Consider the following 16,170-nt stretch of genomic DNA (forward strand, 5'->3'; position numbering starts at 1 on the left):
GTTTGTTTTCTGGAAAAATGATTTCATATTAACATGATACTATATACAAAAATCATGGTTAAACTCAAAGTGGAAGTATGTTTTTCAAAATGGTCATCAAGATGTTGTTCTTTCGACGGAAATGACTACCTATTTCAAAAATAACTTGTAACCTATATTTCTGACTATAAACTTATACTTTCAGTCCATTATGAAACCATAGCAACTTGATTCACTCAAAACGGATTTATAATGAAGAAATTATGGGTAAAACAAAATTGGTTAGATTTACTAGTTTAGCTACGAAAATTTTATAACAAATCTATACTAACCATAACTTAACTAACTTATATTGTATTATACATGTAATCTAACATATATTATGTAATCTTGATAGACCATAGACACGTATAAAATGTTTTGACATATCATATCGACGTCATCTATATATATTATTTGGAATAACCATAGACACTCTATATGCGGTAATGCTCGAGTAAGCTATACAGGGTTGAGGTTGATTCCAAAATAATATATATACTTTAAGTTGTGATCGAGTCTGAGACTTGTATACACTGGGTCGTGGATTGATTCGAGATAATATATATATTGATTTATTTATGTACTACTAACTGTAGACAACTAATTGTGGACTACTAACGTTGGACTGTTAACTTAACAAATTTAAATAGTTAAAACATAATAAAAAAATGTTGTTAATATATTTCGATCATACTTTAATATATACGTATATATTTGTTATAGGTTCGTGAATCGACCCGTGGCCAAGTCTTATTTCCGACGAAGTAAAAATCTGTGAAAGTGAGTTATAGTCCCACTTTTAAAATATAATATTTTTTGGATGAGAATACATGCAGTTTTATAAATGTTTTACAAAATAGACACAAGTACGTGAAACTACATTCTATGGTTGAATTATTAAACCGAATATGCCCCCTTTTAGTCTGGTAATCTAAGAATTAGGGAACAGACACCCTAATTGACGCGAATCCTAAAGATAGATTTATTGGGCCCAACAAGCCCCATCCAAAGTACCGGATGCTTTAGTACTTCGAATTTATCATGTCCAAAGGGAGTCCCGGAATGATGGGGATATTCTATATGCATCTTGTAAAGGTCGGTTACCAGGTGTTCACCATATGAATGATTTTTTTTATCTCTATGCAGTTTGCGAAATGCCTGATATGAGATGGATGTTTATGAAAAGTGAAATCTTGTGGTCTATTATTACAAATTGATATACATATAGGCTAAACCTATAACTCACCAATATTTTTATTGACGTTTTAACCATGTTTATTCTCAGGTGATTATTAAGAGCTTCCACTATTGCATGCTAAATTAAGGACAAGATTTGGAGTCAGCATGCTTGTATGATAATGTTTAAAGAAAAACTGCATTCGGAAAATAAATTGTTGTAATATATTATCGTAACACATTATGTAATGGTCGTATGTAAACGTTGTACTTTAGATTACCATTATTTGGTAATCTAAGCTATGTCTTTTAAACCTTTATCGATAAAGTAAAGGTTATGGTTTGTTTTAAAAATCGAATGCAGTCTTTGAAAAACGTCTCATATAGAGGTCAAAATCTCGCAACGAAACCAATAAATATGAAACGTTTATAATTTATATGCATGGGATATTTCAGTTGGTATCTGAACGTTGGTCTTAGAGAACCAGAAATTTGCATTAGTGTGTCTAACCGAGTTTGTTAGGATGCATTAGTGAGTCTGGACTTCGACCGTGTTTACTTGAAAAACGATTGCTTAAACACTTTTATTAGAAACTATATATTTTTACATGTAAATATTATGTGATATATTAATCTCTTAATGTTCTTGATATTGTATGATAGATGTCTACTTCTAGTACAAATCCTATCGACTCACCTAATAATAATGAAGAGTCGAATGAATTGTGGGAAGATTCACAAAATCCGGAAGAAGAAGAAGAACCGGAAGAAGAGGAACCGGAAGAAGAGGAACCGGAAGAAGAGGTTCCGGAGGAGGAAATATTAAGAACCACAGAAAAACAGATAAATAAAAAAAATCCTCAACTAATGGACCAAAGTTAAAAATGGTCAACGGTGTTTCCGTCGAGGAAGTAAAATATTGGGAAAATTACCAATTTTCTGATGAATTGCATCCCAACGAGGATTTCGATGATGTTATAGAAATTACCCCAGCTCAATTTAATAAGGCAAAAAAAATAATAAGGGAAAAGCTATCAAAATAGAAAAACTCGAGTCCAAAACCGATGAACTCTATGTTAACATGAAGTATCCCGATGGTATATATATCGTAAACACCCGTATTTCTTAAATTTTAACTATAACCCAGGAACATCTAAACCACCAGGTTTTTCTAGACCATTTGTGAAAACGAAGACTCGTATTAGAGGAGCACCATGTATCCCTAGGAAATTAGCAAAACAAACCAAGTCCGAGGAGGAAGAAACAAGCGAGTTGGAAAAAGAGTTGTAATCATGTTGTGTAATATATGTATTGTAGTGTGCTTGTACTTTTATGTTATATGTAAAAATTGCTTGTATTGTTTGTTAATTATTTTTTACGAATCTAATCTTCATCTATTTTATAGTATAAAAACACTAAATGGACTTTAAGAATAGACAACCGAATATTTTGGAAGACCTACCAGGGGATATGATTGATAAAATCTTGTCTATAGTTGGTCAGAGTCCCCGGCTCAATTCTTTATGGCAAGATTAGTCTGTAGAACATTTGAAAGACGTTCCAGGCATGCCTTAGTTTATAAAAGGCTTTCCTTCAATAGATGGAGTATATCACATTGGGGAGACCTTAAGTTACGTCGTGTTTTCTTTAAGGCTTTGTGTGCAGGAAACCCTAATGCAATTTTCCGCTACGGGTTGAGAAACTATTTTGACTCCACATATCCCAACATAGGACTTCGTTCTTTAGAAAAAGCATCAAACATGCAACTTAAAGAAGCATGTTATGTTTACGGGATTGTGATGTTCGCTTCTCACCAAATTGAGAAAAAGAACATAGGATTGCAACTTCTACATAAAACATTCCCACAAGTGACGGATTTAGTAGTTGGGGTGAGAAATAAGGTTTTTAGATTGTTACGAAGCTGTTGGGTGTGACGACCCGGAAATTTTTGACCAAATTTAAACTTAATCTTTATATAGTTTCAACAAGCTAAGCAAAGTCTATTAAACTGAGTCTTAAAATTTTGAACTATTTCATATATGCATTTGACTTTCGACCGTTCTCGACGATTCACGAACAATTAATTGTAAATAAATATGTGTGTATGTATATATAAATAATACTTTGAAATATAATTTGAAATATTATATGTCGTTGTTATTAAAAATTAATAAAATAAACATAGGATATTATAATAATTATTATTTAAAATATATCTCTATATATAAATAAAGTATATTAAAAATAAATATTAAATGATTGTAATACTCGTTTAATGTTCCGATTGATATTAAACAAGTTAAATTCAAAATTATGTAATTTTAAAATAAACTGTGATACGAAAATGAGTTCTATAAATTTTAGGCTTATTAAAAATGTATTTAGGAACTATTTGTTAAGTTTTAACACTTTTTATATTTTACCCAGAATCGAGAGGGACAGTTGATGTAATTTTTATATAATAAATTAATGATCGAATTTTATACCATAATGATCGAAATAAATAAATATGATTAATTTAAAAATTTAGAATTTTTCTGAGAACTTTTATTCGACACTAATTAAAAACGGGGTACGAAATACCATTCTTATTTAAACCGTCGGCACATAAAATCAAATTGAGGATGCTGTACAGTCTGTGACATCTCATTCACCACATGATGTTATTAAATTATTTATTAATAATTATTATTATATTAATATTATTATTAATTACTTGATTAGTTTTATAATATATATATATATATATATATATATATATATATATATATATATATATATATATATATATATATATAGATGTTATATTTACAGAGATAGGCTAAGCATACAAGCCATCACCAACCTTGCTCGACATTATACCATTTCCATTTTTTTGTTTCCATTCATTTTCGGTTTTAACTACAAGGATCATCGCGAACAACTGCAAAACACCATCTTTGGCTAATTCCTAGTCGACTATACCATCACCATTCACCACCCCTAGTTATAATCGTAAGTATTTATCTTCTTCTTCGTTGTTATTATAGCTACAGCAGTTGTTATACCATATGTTATTTTCCTGTTCGATCACACACCACACATATATACACTTAATTACTAACTTCGTTCCTTGTTTAATCAACACCACCATCTATCATCACCACTGTTCGAACCAACACAAAACCAAAAACAAAACTCATCGAAACCATCCATCTCATCAATTCTCTCTCTTCGTAAATCACCACCAATCGAAACCGACACCCTAAACCCACTTACTGTTTCGTTTATGTTTATGACCGGGAACCCTCACCACATCTCTCTCTCTCTCCTATCCTTCTTGATGAACCCATTTAAAAAAAACCAACACCCGAAAACGTCTATGCTACTGCTCGAATCTTAGACACAGCTAGTGTGTGTATTTTTGTTGATATCTTAGCTGCAACAAGTGCAGCTACTGCTGCTATATTTTTTTGCTGTCGAGATAAAACCAAACCACCCCACTATCTTTAAACCATAGCACCAACACCACCTCTTTCGATTTCCTACTCCTACTATACTATCATTCTACTTGTTCGTGTTCAACTTGCAATCAAACGAAACCCAACTGAGCTGCTGCAACTAAATCTATTTATATTTCTGTTTTGGATTAGGAAACTACCAACACCATTACAATCAAAATCATCATTTTTCACTCGTTAACTTCTGTTCCTGTTCAAGAAACTACTATGCTTTGATTTTTCTGTTACAGTCATTATAACGACGTGATTGCAGCGTTTTTCTGTTTCTTCTATTAAAATAAGATGTATATGATGAAACGGTATAGTTATGATAATGATGTCTGATGTTAAGATGAGTTGTAAAGATGATTAGGCCGATAGCGACTGTTTCTGTTATGGGACGAGCTTATCAAACATATACATCCAATTATAAAAGTAAATGATGATGAGAAAGCTAGGATAGGGACAGTTGGGACAACTTTTCTTGGATCCAAAAAGTCCCACGTACATTTTCTTATATTTTATCAAATTATATATCTTGGAACTAGTCTGAATAGAGAACATACAGGTTAATGTTGGGCTGTGACTTGTTTAGTAAAATGGGCCGTGAACATTGTTGTAATAAAATGGACCGAGAACTTTGTATTGGTAGTTTGGGCTATGTTCATGTGTACGTTGTTGGGCCGATAGGATATAGATAGAAAATAGAAACCGATAGAGTATATGGATGATGATTGTAAGCGTGAAATAGTATTGATGATGATGAAATTGGCGATTAACAAAAACTAAAACTATGATGAATGATTATCTTGATGATTATTATGATGATTAGGTGATGATTATGATCATAATAGATGATTAAAAGAATGATGGTGGTAAACGTGCTTGATAATGACGATGGTTATAATGGTATATCGATTAGATGATGATATTTAGAATATGTTAATGATGTAGTTATGGTAGGGTGACGATGAATGCATGGTGTTCATGACAATATACGAACGTTATGAAAAAGATATTAAGGATACATGCACGATGATGATGCCATGAATATGAATGATACATAAAAATGATAATAACAATCATGATTATATGTATATGGTTATAACAATAATGATGATGAGGTTACGATATAGATTAAGTATATTATTACGGGGTATAATTACAGAGAAAGCAAGGACAACGAAATTGTTAAGGTTGTTATCAGGTTAGCGGGATGTCGCGGGTTCAAACCCGGACTTGGGCATTTTTATTATATATTATATGAGATTAATATTGAACCGAACTTTTCCATGATTATATATTATATGAGATTAATATTTACATGAATAAATGTTTCCAACATGTTAAGCAATCAAACTTGTTAAGACTTGATTAATTGAAATGAGTTTATGTAGACAATTGACCACCCCATTTGCCTGATGATTCACGAACATCATAACTTGTGATAATTATATAATCATTTTATTTATTTTATGATGTAAGTTTATATATATATATATATATATATATATATATATATATATATATATATATATATATATATATATATATATATATATATATAAGAAGAAATACAATTAAATCAAAGATGTACAGTAAAATACTATTTGCTGCAGTAAAACACTATTTGCTACAATAAATATTCGCTTTGCTACAGTAAAACACTATTTACTACAGTAAAATACTATTTGCCTACAGCAAAATACTATTTGCTACAGTAAAATACTATTTGTTACAGTAAAACACTATTTACTACAGTAAACACTATTTACTGGTATTCAATCCGTATTCGTACTCGTACAATACACAGCTCCTATATGTATATACTATTGGTATATACATTTAAATGATCAGCTCTTAGCAGCCTTCATTTAGTCAACAAACATGTGGAACCAACCATTTAGCAACTAGCATGAAATATCTAACAAAATTACAAACTAAATGGAGCACATAATGACATGCTAGTTCACGTTTTATTTAACCATCACATACACTTGTATTTTTCAATATTCTTTCATCCATTTGATCTCTCTCTTGTTCCATGATGATGTTCTAAGTGTTATTCATCATTTTCATCAAAATCTACGTCAATATAGCTCATAAATCCAACCTTTGATCAACCTACAAAACAACTACTCAAGAACACTTCAATAACACTTTCAAGTTTACTAGTTTACTTCCAAGCTTTCAAATCCATTCCAAGTAATCATCAAATCAAGAAACCTTTGTTATTTACAGTAGATTATCTTTCTTATTCAAGGTAATATTCATATTCAAACTTTGAATCAATTTCTATAACTATAACTATCTTAATTCAAGTAGAAATCTTACTTGAACTTGTTTTTGTGTCATGATTCTACTTCAAGAACTTTCAAGCCATCCAAGATCCTTTGAAGCTCTAGATCATTTCTTGTCATTTTCAATAGGTTTATCTACTATACTTTAGGTAGTGATGATGTTCATAACATCATTCGATTCATATTTATAAAACTATCTTATTCGAAGAATATAACTCGTAATCACTAGAACATAGTTTAGTGAATTCTAAACTTGTTCGCAAAAAAAGTTAATCCTTTTAACTTAACTTTTAAAATCAATTAAACACATGTTCTATATCTATATGATATGCTAACTTAATGATTTACAACCTGGAAACACGAAGAACACCGTAAAACCGGACATACGCCGTTGTAGTAAAATCGTGGGGCTGTTTTGGGTTGGAAAAATAAAAACTATCTTAATCTTTGAATTCAAAGTTTGTTTTCAGGAAAAATGATATTTCATATTAACATGATACTATATCCAAAAATCATGGTTAAACTCAAAGTGAAAGTATGTTTTTCAAAATGGTCATCAAGATGTCGTTGTTTCGACGGAAATGACTACCTTTTTCAAAAATGACTTGTAACCTGTATTTATGACTATAAACTTATACTTTTTCTATTTACTTTCATAAATTTCAGTTCATTATGAAACCATAGCAACTTGATTCACTCAAAACGGATTTATAACGAAGAAATTATGGGTAAAATAAAATTGGTTAGATTTACTAGTTTAGCTACGAAAATTTTATAACAAATCTATACTAACCATAACTTAACTAACTTATATTGTATTATACATGTAATCTAACATATATTATGTAATCTTGATAGACCATAGACACGTATACAATGTTTTGACATATCATATCGACGTCATATATATATATATATATATATATATATATATATATATATATATATATATTATTTGAAAATAACCATAGACACTCCATATGCGGTAATGCTCGAGTTAGCTATACAGGGTTGAGGTTGATTCCAAAATAATATATATACTTTGAGTTGTGATCGAGTCTGAGACTTGAATACACTGGGTTGTGGATTGATTCGAGATAATATATATATTGATTTATTTCTGTACTACTAACTGTGGACAACTAATTGTGGACTACAAACGTTGGACTGTTAACTTAACAAATTTAAATCGTTAAAACGTAATAAAAAAAAATGTTGTTAATATATTTCGATCATACTTTAATATATATGTATATATTTGTTATAGGTTCGTGAATCTACCCGTGGCCAAGTCTTATTTCCGACGAAGTAAAAAATCTGTGAAAGTGAGTTATAGTCCCACTTTTAAAATATAATATTTTTGGGATGAGAATACATGCAATTTTATAAATGTTTTACAAAATAGACACAAGTACGTGAAACTATATTCTATGGTTGAATTATTAAACCGAATATGCCCCTTTTTAGTCTGGTAATCTAAGAATTAGGGAACAGACATCCTAATTGACGTGAATCCTAAAGATAGATCTATTGGGCCCAACAAGCCCCATCCAAAGTACCAGATGCTTTAGTACTTCGAATTTATCATGTCCGAAGGGAGTCCCGGAATAATGGGGATATTCTATATGCATCTTGTTAAGGTTGGTTACCAGGTGTTCACCATATGAATGATTTTTTTTATCTCTAAGCAGTTTGCGAAATGCCTGATATGAGATGGATGTTTATGAAAAGTGAAATCTTGTGGTCTATTATTACAAATTGATATACATATAGGCTAAACCTATAACTCACCAACATTTTTATTGACGTTTTAAGCATGTTTATTCTCAGGTGATTATTAAGAGCTTCCGCTGTTGCATGCTAAATTAAGGACAAGATTTGGAGTCAGCATGCTTGTATGATAATGTTTAAAGAAAAACTTCATTCGGAAAATAAATTGTTGTAATATATTATCGTAACCCATTATGTAATGGTCGTATGTAAACGTTGTACTTTAGATTACCATTATTTGGTAATCTACGCTATGTCTTTTAAACCTTTATCGATAAAGTAAAGGTTATGGTTTGTTTTAAAAATCGAATGCAGTCTTTGAAAAACGTCTCATATAGAGGTCAAACCCTCTCAACGAAACCAATTAATATGAAACATTTATAATCGATATGAACGGGACATTTCAATTAATGCGCCAGATTATGAAATCAAATGACAAATCCTACACATGGTAACTAATCAACGCCAATTTAGTAGTATGCCAAAAGAAGATCCAAATGAACATCTTCGTACCTTCAATAGGATCTGTACTCTATTTAAAATCAGAAAAGTTGAGGATGAACAGATCTATCCCATGTTGTTTCCCTGGGCTTTAAAGGGAAAAGCCAAAGATTGGTTAGAATCATTACCTGAAGGGGCGATTGACACATGGGATGTTTTAGTTGAGAAATTTTTAAAAGATTCTTTCCGGCATCTAAAGCCATGAGACTTCAAGGAGAAATTGTTACGTTTCCGCAAAAGCCAAATGAAACATTATATGAGGCGTGGACAAGATTCAGAAATTTGTTAAAAGGATGTCCTCAACACGGTTTAGACACTTATCAAATAGTGCAAATATTCTACTAAGGATGCGACGTTGCTACACGAAAAGACATCGACACAGCAGCTGGTGGTTCCATTATGAAGAAACCGCAACTGAAGCTCACAAAATTATTGATAACACAGCCTCCCACTCACATGAGTGGCATCAAGAAAAAGATATTTTTCGTTCATCTAAAGCGGCTAGAGCCGATTCTAGCCATGACTTTGATTCCATTTCCGCAAAGTTAGATGCTTTCGAGAGACGAATGGAAAAGTTGACTAAAGATATTCACACAATACGAATTAGTTGTGAGCAGTGTGGAGGACCACATTTGACAAAAGATTGTCTCAGTATTGAACAAACAATGGAACAAAGAGAGAGTGTTTCATACATGAACCAAAGGCCTGGAAATAATAATCAGAATAATTATCAACCGCCAAGACCAAACTACAATCAAAATCATAATTATAACTGAAATGTTCCAAACAACAACCAACAAGGACCTAGCAATCAATAAGTATCTAATAATACTTACAACCAGCAAAGACCTATTTTTCCATATAAACCACCACAAACCAATGATAAAAAGGCAAATTTAGAAGATATGATGTCGAAGCTAGTTGAATCTCAAACGTAGTTTTTCACATCTCAGAAACAAACGAATGAACAAAATGCTCAAGAATTTAAAAATCAACAAGCTTCTATTCAAAATCTGGAACAAGAAGTAAGTAACCTAGCGAGGTTAATTGGTGAAAGAAAACTGGGTAGTCTACCTAGCGACACAAATGCTAACCCCCGAAATGAAACAGTTAAAGCCATTACCACAAGAAGTGGTATTACACTTAAACCACCTGAAATACCTGTAATTTCTGATGACTCTATTCCTACTACACATTAACCACAGCCTGAGCAAGAGAAGAAATCAGAACCGGTAGTTGAAAAGGTTAATGAAGATAACACAGTTAAGGCTAAACCTTATGTTAAACCATACCAACCACCGCTTCCATACCCGAGTAAAATGAGAAAAGAAAGACTTGAAGCCGAGCAATCCAAATTCTTGGATATATTTAAACAAATAAATGTCAATCTTCCTTTCATTGATGTGATTTCAGGAATACCAAGATACGCTAAATTCTTGAAAGATCTAATCACAAATAGAAAGAAAATGGAAGAACTATCGGCTGTTACAATGAATGCTAATTGATCTGCAGTGTTGTTGAACAAGATACCAGAAAAAATTATCAGATCCAGGAAGTTTCACAATTCCATGTTTTCTGGGTAGTCTTAGTTCTATAGAAGCATTGGCAGACTTAGATGCTAGTATAAATTTAATGCCATATTCATTATACGCGAAACTAGACCTCGGAGAATTGAAACCAACACGAATAAGCATACAACTATCCGATCGATCAGTAAAATATCCTAGAGGGATAATGGAGAACATGCTAGTTAAAGTTGGTACTTTAGTATTTCCAGTAGACTTTCTTATTCTGGACATGGAAGAAGATTCTCGAGTTCCTCTCATATTAGGAAGACCATTCTTAAACACGGTTAAAGCAATAATAGACGTGTTTGGTAAGAAACTGACCCTAAGTATAGAGGATGAGAGTGTTACCTTTTCTATTGATAGAGCCATGCAACAACCGCAATCTGCAGATGATACATGTTATTATATTCAAACTATAGATTCACATGCAGAATTATTACAAGAATTTCCAGAATTACAAGGAACAGGAGAATGTTCTTTGAGAGAAGGAACTGAACCAATTAATGAAGCTAAAATGTTAGCTACACTTATGGCTAATGAATACGAACCACAAATAGAAGAAATTCAAATGCTAAAAGAGGAAGACAGATATCTATACAAATCATTTATAGAAGAACCACCGATATTAGAGTTAAAGCCACTTCCAAACCATTTGGAATACACTTATTTACATGGTCAATCTGAATTACCTGTAATAATCTCGTCTTTTCTTACGGAAAATGAAAAATCTCAACTCATTTCTGTGCTAAAAGCTCATAAACCAGCTATTGCATGGAAGATTCATGACATTAAAGGCATAAGTCCTTCGTATTGCACACATAAAAACATTATGGAAGAAGGTCATAAAACATATGTGCAACGCCAACGAAGACTAAATCCTAATATGCAAGATGTTGTTAAGAAAGAAATTATTAAACTGCTCAATGCAGGTTTAATTTATCCAATCTCTGATAGTCCATGAGTAAGCCCAGTTCAATGCGTACCTAAGAAAGGTGGCATTACTGTCATCACAAATGAAAAAGATGAGCTTATTCCTACTAGGACTGTAACAGGATGGCGTGTTTGTATTGATAAACTCCTTGAAAAGGATACCCCATTCATCTTTTCGGATGAATGTATCAGATCTTTTAATATTCTTAAAGAAAAACTCACTAATGCGCCGATCATGATAACTCCAAATTGGAATCTACCATTTGAACTCATGTGCGATGCAAGTGATTTTGCAATGGGAGCCGTTTTAGGTCAAAGAATTGAAAAATGATTTCAACCTATCTATTACGCTAGTAAGACGTTACAAGGAGCACAAACAAATTACACAACTACTGAAAAAGAACTCCTTGCTATTGTCTTTGCTTTTGACAAATTTCGTTCATATCTCGTTCTAGCTAAAACGGTGGTCTATACTGATCATTCTGCTCTTAGATACTTGTTTTCAAAACAAGATGCCAAACCACGATTAATCCGTTGGATATTACTCTTACAAGAGTTCAATATTGAAATTCGAGATAAAAAGGGAGCAGTAAATCTCGCAGCTGATCATCTTTCTCGCCTTGAAAATCCTGAATTAGAAGTTCTAAATGAATCGGCCATACAAGATAACTTTCCTGATGAATATCTATTGAAGATCGATTATAGTGAAATTCTATGGTTTGCAGACTTTGCAAACTACTTAGTATGTGGATTCCTTGAAAAAGGGTTGTCATACCAAAAACGAAAGAAATTCTTTAGTGATATAAAACACTATTTTTAGGAAGATCTACATCTGTTTAAAAGTTTTCCAGATGGAATAATACGTATGCATATTCAGGGATGAAGCTAGTCAAATCTTAAACCATTGTCACACAGAACCAACATGAGGGCATTATGGGCCTCAACTCACAGCAAGGAAAGTTTACGATGCTGGATTCTATTAGCCTACAATTTTCAAAGACGCACACCTTCTTTGTAAATCCTGTGATGCATGTCAAAGGGCAGGAAAAATAAGTCAACGTACTAAAATGCCACAAAATGTCATTCAAGTATGTGAAGTTTTTGACGTTTGGGGTATTGACTTTATGGGTCCATTTCCAAAATCTCATAATAATCTCTACATTCTCATTGCCATTGATTATGTATCTAAATGGACGGAAGCACAAGCTCTCCCAACTAACGATGCACGAGTTGTAGTCAACTTCCTAAAACGTCCTTTTGCTAGGTTCGGAACACCGAAAGCTTTAATAAGTGATCCGGGTACTCGTTTTTGTAATAATCAACTTGAGAAAGTTCTCAAAAGGTATGGAGTAACTCATAAAATCTCAACCGCTTATCATCCACAAACAAGTGGAAAAGTTGAAAACACCAACCGAGCATTAAAACATATTCTAGAGAAAACCGTAGGATCAAATCCGAAGGAATGGTCCATGAAATTGGAGGATGCACTCTGGGCTTTTAGAACAGCCTACAAAACTCCAATTAGCACCACACCTTTTAAACTCGTTTACGTAAAAGCATGTCACCTTCCAGTAGAAATTGAGCACAAAGCATTTTGGGCTTTGAAGACGTGTAATCTTGATTTGCATGAAGCTGGACGCCTACGATTAAGTCAACTAAATGAATTAGAAGAATTAAGACAAGATGCATATGAAAATTCGTTAATCTATAAGGAAAGAACGAAGAAATGGCATGATAAAAGAATCGGAAGTTCAAAAGAATTTAAGGAAGGAGATAGAGTCCTTCTTTTCAATTCAAGATTCAAGCTATTTCCTGGGAAGTTGAAATCTAGATGGTCTGGACCATTCATAGTCAAAAGAGTTTTCCCGTACGGAACAGTAGAATTAATAAATTCAAATGGGATTGAATTTAAAGTTAATTGTCACAGAGTTAAACATTACATAGATAATCCAATGGAAGTTGAAGATGAAGTTAATCACAATTTTAACACCACAGCTAACTAAGTATGGGAAGAATCGAATATTTTAAGATTATGAATTTCTGTTAAAGTTAGATGTTCTGTTTTCGTGTAGTTTCCAAGAATGGAATCCGAATGTCTTTCCCTAGCAGACCCTAAAGAACTAGTCTTCTCCCTCCATTCTGAATTTTTGTGTTTTTAGGTTTTACGAGATGAAGAATTCCTTTGATTTGAACCATGGTCTACTACTACATGCTATGATTACTAAACGTAATAATAACACCTTCCTGAGTGAACTGGTATCATTCATAAGAGGCAAAATGGACGAAGTAAGAAAAGAACTGAGGAAAGATCATATTAAGACACATTTTGGTAAAGGAAAATCAAAATCCGCTACAAAAAGAAGAGCACGACACCTAGAAAGATGTCATACATGCGAAAAATGGTCACACGAAGGGAAATGTTCGAATAATCAGACACATTCCAATACCGAGTTCGTTACTCTATGCAGAGAAGGACCGTTCATATGTTCAGAAGAAAAGTTATTGAAAAATCGTGGATACACTTATGTAGCAATGGAAAACCAAATCGAACGACTCTCCTATGAGTCGACTAAAGCAGGTCTCTGAGAATTCTATCTTATAGGTAAGTATGTACAGTTTTTATTTTTATTTTATTTTTATTTATTACTTTTAACTTTTTGATAATAAATGCTGAATCGTTCGCTATAAAGTATTAAATTGATATTCAATAAAATTAGGTATAATAAACTGAAATTATTGATATCAGATAAAAATTTAATTCATCACTGCGAAATTTACCATTTATTCATAAGGTATAAATATGTTTAATCAATCAATTCAAAATATTTCAGAAATTCGTCAGGAGTAAAACTAGGTAATATAGCCGAAATTACTTTACCCAAAAGAAGGACGTATATTTTTGTTAATATTTGATTGATTAAAGTGGGATAAAAGACAAAAAAAGATTTTTATTTTTACCTTGTTTTTAAAATTAATATATAACTATATTATTTTAAATGAAAAATTGTAAAATTAATGTATATAAACATTATTAATATTTATATGAAATTTTATGCATTTTAAATTTAAAGTTTGGTGTGAATTTAAAAACAAAAATGTACTTTATTTCATTAAGTTAAAAATTGATTTCTAAAATTCGTCGTGAGTTGAAGAATAGGTCGTGGAACCAAAATTGCTTTACCCGAGGGCGGGACGAGAAATTTTGTTACCATTATTTTAAATTTTATTGATCTAAAGTATGCCAAAAACATTTAAAAAACCCAAAAATCTTTGTTTTTAAAACAATCGCTTTAAAATGAAAAATTTTAAAATTTTATCGAGGGATGAACTAGGTAAACGTACCGAAACTACCTCAACCCAAAAACTAAGGAAACAAAATTTTAAAAATTACTCTATTAATTGTTTTATTACTAAAGGTTTTATAAAAAAAATAAAAATAAAAATAAAAAATAAAAATAAAAAAAAAGAGAGAGAAGCTCAGCACTCGCAGAGCTTGGAGAGGGAAAACCTCAGCAGTCGCGGAGGGAGCAAATTCCAGACCAGATAACTGGTTGACTGAAACCAGCACACCACCACACCCATTTTTTTGCGGAAAAAAACACACAAAAACCCTTCCAAAACTCGTGATTTTTCACCTAAAATCACCAAATCTTCACTAAAATCACGATGAGAAGATTCCTAACAAGAAATTTTTCAAGGAGATCGGTATTTTTCTACACCAAACACTCTTTAATTCGTATTTATAGTGTTTTTGAGCAAAAATTACACCCAATTTGATTTTGATGAATTCTAGCTTAATTGTGCTTAAATTGTTTATATATTATGCTTGTATAACCTAGATTGATGCTATTTGTCATGATTTGAAGCCTTAAACTTCAAAATTTTTAGAAATCTAGGGTTTGTGCTCTTGAGCAAAATTGGGGTTTTTTTTATATAAACGGGTTATGGCCGAATTTTATTGTTAGTTCATGCTTAATTAAGTAGTGTAACATGTTTAGGTTGCTAATTGATCCAAACTTTGATCCTAAACATGATTTTTGAGCATCAAAGTGGACTTTTTAAGTCAAAAATGCATAAACGAGGTTATTTTGATATGATTGCCATTTGAAACTTGTTTAGTAGCTAATAATGATTATTTTGACATGTTATTTGAGTTGAATGCTTATGAACATTGTATACATTTTCATATATGTTTATTTGTAAAAGTGTAGAACTGTTAATATTATGAAAAATGCGTATAAGTTTAATATTGTTCAAACATGTCATTATGCTTGTTTTGATTTATGATTTTACTAACACTAATGCATATTTGGATGCACAAATATTGTGTTTAATGTGTTTTGCAGACTGAAATGGGTGAATCTTCATCCGCGTCCCAAGCTCATAATGCTCCTCCTGAGAATGCAGACGAACAGGAGATTAACG

At 31.8% G+C, this 16,170-nt stretch overlaps 1 non-coding gene across 1 annotated transcript; it reads right to left on the reverse strand.

Annotated features, from left to right (window-relative positions):
- Positions 1 to 9,451: 9,451 nt before the first annotated feature.
- On the reverse strand, positions 9,452 to 9,558 carry LOC139851029 (small nucleolar RNA R71). The gene has a single exon (XR_011760393.1). It is a non-coding gene; the product is annotated as a small nucleolar RNA R71 (small nucleolar RNA).
- Positions 9,559 to 16,170: the final 6,612 nt, after the last annotated feature.

Source organism: Rutidosis leptorrhynchoides, chromosome 5 (assembly GCF_046630445.1).
Source record: "Rutidosis leptorrhynchoides isolate AG116_Rl617_1_P2 chromosome 5, CSIRO_AGI_Rlap_v1, whole genome shotgun sequence".
NCBI lineage: Eukaryota > Viridiplantae > Streptophyta > Magnoliopsida > Asterales > Asteraceae > Rutidosis > Rutidosis leptorrhynchoides.